This window comes from Acomys minous, assembly GCF_964271855.1.
Source record: "Acomys minous genome assembly, chromosome: 3".
In the NCBI taxonomy this organism is placed as follows: domain Eukaryota; kingdom Metazoa; phylum Chordata; class Mammalia; order Rodentia; family Muridae; genus Acomys; species Acomys minous.
Genome location: NC_140485.1, coordinates 36,931,591 through 36,937,590, shown reverse-complemented (window position 1 = coordinate 36,937,590; position 6,000 = coordinate 36,931,591). Strand labels below are relative to the sequence as shown.

Genomic DNA, 6,000 nt, shown 5'->3' with positions numbered 1-6,000 from the left:
TATATATCTAAAAAGAGACCGTGTTTTTTGGTCTTGTCATCATTTCCTATTGTTTGGCTGTTCATCGCTCCCCTTCAAGACACTCCTAGAAAGAACCATTGCAATAAACTCTTTGAGATTCCTCCTGCTTCTCCAGGTTCCAGCTGCTGCGGTCTCAGGCACCTTTGTTAAATTGCCAATTTCCTGTTTAAATTGGTCTGCTGGAATCCTGCAGATGACAGAATTGAAATACTTCCAAGGAACTGAGTCTAAAAAGGTCTACTTCTCCTGTTCCCATTAGGCTCTTTTCTCTACTATCTCGGTAGGAGTTGTTGGAAATAAGCTACAAGCATTAAAGAACCCAAAATATGGTAGGTTTGGAAATGATCAATAACTACACTTCTATGAATAACAGAATACATAAACAGAAGAAACACTTGTATAAAATTTGAGTGGACTATAACGCTAGCTTCTATATTTGAATATTTTCTGCATTCTTAACTGTGAACCTTAAGTTATTGTTTTATTTCAATACTTATTATTTAGCCTCAGCCTCTCTAAACCCATTAGAATACATTAACTAATGGAAGAAGCAAACCAGTCCGTGGTGTCTGAGTTTATTTTTCAGGGACTTTGTACTTCAAAAGAACTACAGATTTTCCTCCTGCTGACATTTTCCATGCTCTACCTGATGACTGTGGTAGGAAACATCTTTGTTGTGATATTAATCATCATTGATCATCGTCTCCATTCTCCCATGTACTTTCTGTTGGCTAATCTCTCATTTATTGACTTCTGCCTTTCCTCAGTAACCACCCCCAAACTGACCACAGACCTCCTAAAAGAAAATAAAACCATTTCCTTTGGAGGCTGCATGAGCCAGATCCTCTGTGTGCATTTCTTTGGAGGGGGTGAGATGGTGCTCCTTGTAACAATGGCCTATGACCGATATGTGGCCATCTGCAGGCCACTCCACTACAGCAACATCATGGACAAACAGAAGTGCATCTGCCTTGTTTTGGTATCATGGGTCATTGGATTTATACATGCCATGAGTCAACTGATTCTGATTTTGGAGCTACCTTTCTGTGGACCTAGAGTAATAGACAGCTTTTTCTGTGATATTCCACTGGTGATGAAATTAGCCTGCATGAATACAGATACTCTGGGAATTGTGATAAATGCTGACAGTGGTGTGTTAGCAACATCTTGTTTTATTCTCTTGCTGATCTCTTACACTTACATTTTACTAACTGTTCAGCTTCAGTCTAAAGACAGCACATCAAAGGCACTCTCTACCTGTACTTCCCATATCATAGTGGTTGTGCTGTTCTTTGGACCATGCATTTTTATCTATCTGTGGCCAGTCAGCATCACTTGGGTGGACAAGTTTCTAGCTGTGTTTTATACAGTCATCACACCTCTTCTGAATCCAGCTATCTACACATTAAGAAATAAAGACATCAAGAATGCCATAAAGAAGCTGAAATTTCACATTTAAATTTGGGGATAATTTTTAACATCTCATCTTATCAGAAAATCTATTGTGCCTATACCGTTTTAGGCACATACTGACTTAAAAAGTAAATTGCACATATGACTCATTTCTACAAGTTATTAATTGAATTAATATGTAGTTTACAAAAGTAATTATTATGAAAACATAATCAAAAGTCCAAATGTTATATTTCTACCACTTGGAAATAGTACTAATGCTGTATCATATTCCTATTTATAGCTAAGGATTAAAAGATTATGACAAATATAGATAGTCACCACAATTTACTAAACTTTACTGGTCATCACCACACTGTGCAATTGGGCTAGATCACTAGTCATAGAATTCTCTTTTAATGACCTATTAATATCATTAGTTTAAATATATATCAATATATCCTGATCCTAATTCTAATTTCCCTATAGAAGATATTTGTAATGTTTACATCCTTTTAGAAATAAAAATGATTTATAAATCAAATTGTAATACTAGTTGCCTCATATTGACATAATCTTTGTCAATCATTTTTCAAGTTGCAACTATTCAATGAAAGTATGATTTTTCTTGTTTGTTCCACAAGTGAAATGGTGGTGCTTATAATCGTAGAATAATTTTCTCCAGTCCACAAATTATTACCTGATGTTCATTTTACTTCATATGATGAAAGTAGGACAGTGTGGTAGAAAAAATATATGTACTTGAAATTACTATATGTATATAATGCATACACATCATTCATGATATCTACTGATTGATAATCTATACTATTTGTTGTAAACATTTGCAATAATTTAAAATTTAGGGTATTCCTTTTAAAAGATATATAAGTCATAATTTCTTGAATCTCCTGTCCTAATATTTCATGAACTATGGTTACTATCAATCTGTATGTGTGTTCTTATAAATTAAAGAGGTTATTCCAACATAAACTAATAAAATATACAATATTTGCAACTTCCCAGAAATCATTTTTATGTAAAAAAGCCCATGCCTATTCACACAGCTTGACCATATGGGTAACATATGGTGGAGTTTTAGTATCTTTTCCTAAAAATTATCTCAACTGTGCTTATCTTAGTCACCAATTTTTCTCTTATTAAATTTGTTTTTGGCAATATCTACAATCAGCTGATTTTATCTGATTAATATTCCTGAACTCTTTTTGTCTTCCACTCCTATGACACACTTCTACAGCCATGCACACATGAGACCCTTTTTATTTTTATGTATTTTTATTTTACTTTGTGACACATTAGATTACCCAGAGCCTTCAGTGTGTGCATTATTTTTCAACTGCCTCTGGGAAATGTTGAGCTCATCAGTGGTCACCACTGAAGAAATATCTGGGCCTGCCCAAGAATCATCAGGAGGTCAAAGTTCAGCGATGAGGTTAGCATTACATAGACCACACTCTAACCTATGATAAACTATTGACAGTTATCTGTGCAGGGTCCACAGTTCATAGCCTTAGCATCATAACTACATTGGCTGTACCATTCTCACTCAGTCGCATTTCATAGTAATTCTCGGTATTTTCAAAGATCTTTTATGCATTATTTCTGCCCCAATCCTCATCTCCCAAATCACTGTTATTTTATAAGTGAATTGAAGCCTACACACAACATGTTCACACCTGCACAAAGATCCAATCTAAAAATGGACATAATGAGGATTTATTGTGTACTATATAGTTAGGCTTTAAAATGAGCTCTTGTTGCCTGTTTGGTTTCTAAGAATATAATTTTAATTACATTTTAGCAATTTGGTGAAATTACTGCTATATAATTGGTGTTTTGAGAAGATGCACAATGGAGGACAGTGATACAGATCAAAGGTAAACAAGCTTGTTTCCAATCCTGATGACCCCAATTCATGCACCAAATCCAGAAGCTAGAAGAAGAAAACCAACTCCCACAAGTTGATTTTGGAGAGAGTCACAGTTAAAAGACTGTCTTGAATCTCAGAACAAACTTTGTACTTTTAAACTATTGAGATACTGTAAAAGAAAACAAGCAAATTTGAGGTTGAACTAAATGTATTTGCCTTAGGATATGACTATAACCTGGGGGAGTCAGGTTGTAGAATGTGCTTATTAAATAAGAATGACCTCTATAGGCTCATATATTTAAATGATTGTTCTGCAGTTAGTTTAACTGCTTGTGAAGGACAAGGAAGTGTTTCTTTGTCGTAGAATAGGGGTGGGATTTAAACTTTCAAATGCCCATAGATAGTACTCATAGTTAACTCTATGTCTATCTCCTCTGTGTCTCTCTCTTTTTGTCATCTCTGTTATGTATCTCTCTGTGTCTCTCTGTCTGTCTGTCTGTCTGTCTGTCTGTCTGTCTGTCTGTCTCTCTCTCTCTCTCTCTCTCTCTCTCTCTCTCTCTCTCTCTCTCTCTCTCTCTCCTTTTTGCCTCTCTGCCTCATATTTTTGAATTTTATGTGAACTCCAAAACCAATGATCTTAGACTAAAATCCTTATGAATTCTGACTCCCCCAATTTAATGTTTTCCTTTAAATATTGCTGTGATAATAATCTGTTGTCATGGCAATAGAAAAATTACTAAGACAGCTAGACTGAAACTTGAAGGATTTGTATTTTAGTGTCTCTGGTTTTATGTTAAGGTCTTTAATGCATTTGAGCTTGAGTTTTGTTCATGGTGATAAATATGGATCTACTTGCATTTTTCTAAATATAGACATTCAGTTAGACCAACACTGATTGTCAAAGATATTATCCTTTTCTCACTGAATAAATTTGGTTTCTTTGTCAAAAATCATGTGTCCATAGGTGTGTGAATTTATTTCTGTATCTTCTACTCAATCCATTAATCAACCAGCCTGTTGCTATGCCTGTACCATGCTGTTTTTATTACTGTTGCTCTATAGCACAGCTCGAGATCAGGGATGGAGATTCCTCTGGAGGATCTTTCATTGTACAGAATTGTTTTAGCTTTCTGGGTTTTTTGTTTTGTTTTCCTTTTCCATATGAAGTTGAAAATTGATCTTTAAATGTCTTTAAATTTTGTGTACCTATTTTAATAGAGATTGCATTGAGTTTGTAAATTGCTTTTGGTAAGATGGCCATTTTTACTATGTTCATTCTCCCAATCCATGAAAAATGGAGATCTTTCCTTCTTCTGATGTCATCTTCAAATTTTTCTTCAGAGATTTGAAGTTTTCTCATACAAGTCTTTCATTTGCTTGGTTAGAGTTACACCTACATACTTTATATTACCTGTGGCTATCATTAAAGGTGTAGTTTCCCTAATTTATTTCTCAGCAAGATTGTCATTTGTATACAGGAGGTCTACTGACTTTTTTGAGTTAATTTTATATGCAGCCACATTGCTGAGGGTGTTTATCTTGCTTTGTAAGTTCTTTGTTGAAATTTAGGGACTTTCTTATATACACTATCATACTGTCTGCAAATAGGGATAATTTGACTTCATCCTTTCCCATTTGTATCCCCTTGATCTCCTTTTGTTGTCTTACTGCTCTAGCTAGAACTTCAAGAACTAGGTTGACGAGATATGAAGTGAAGAGAGTGGGCAGCCTTGTAATAGTGGAATTACCTTGAGCTTTTTTCCAGTTAACTTGATATTGGCTATTGGCTTGCTGTACATAGCCTTTATTATGTTTAATTATGTGCCTTGTATCTCTGGTCTCTCCAAAACTTTAAACATGAATGCATCTTGGATTTTGTTGAATGGTTTTTCAGCATCTAAGGAGATGAGCATGTGGCTTTTTGTTTACAGTTCGTTTATATGATGGATTAAATTGACGGATTTCTGTTTATTGAACAATCCTTGCATACATGGAATAAAGCCTATCTGGTCATGGTGAATGATATCTTTGATGTACTTTTGGATTTGATTGATTTACAAGTACTTATTGAGTATTTTTGCATCAATGTCCATAAGAAAAGTTGGTCTGAAATTCTCTTTCTTTGTTGGGTCTTTGTGAGGTTTAGCAATATAAGGGGACTGTGGCCTCATAGAATGAGTTCGGGAATGCAGTATTCATTTCTGTATTGTGGAAAACTTGAAGAGTATTGGGATTAGCTCGTCTTTGAAAATCTGGTAGAATTCTGCACTGAATCCTTCTGACCCTGGTCTTTCATTGGTTGGGAGACTTTTGATCTTGATTAAATTTTGACAAGTGGAATCAATCAAGAAAATTGTCTATTTCCTTTAGATTTTCAAATTTTGTGGACTATAAGCCTTTGAAATAGGACCTAATGATTCTTTGTATTTCTTCAGTGTCGGCTGTTATGCCTCCCTTTTCATTTGTGATTTTGTTGATATGGATAGTGTCTCTCTGCCTTTTATTTAGTTTGGCTAATGGTTTGTAAATCATGTTGATTTTCTCAAAGAATGATCTCTTGGTTTTGTTGATTCTTTGAATTGTTCTATTTGTTTCTAATTTATTGATTTCATAACTGAGTTTGATTATTTCCAACCATCTACTACTCTTGTGTGTTTCTGCTTCCCTTTTTTCCTAGGGCATCCAGATGTCTTGTT

At 34.7% G+C, this 6,000-nt stretch overlaps 1 pseudogene across 1 annotated transcript; it reads left to right on the top strand.

Annotated features, from left to right (window-relative positions):
• The first annotated feature begins 562 nt into the window (after positions 1 to 562).
• On the top strand, positions 563 to 1,437 carry LOC311594707 (olfactory receptor 4K15-like; annotated as a pseudogene). Its single transcript has one exon. The product of its transcript is annotated as an olfactory receptor 4K15-like (transcript).
• Positions 1,438 to 6,000: the final 4,563 nt, after the last annotated feature.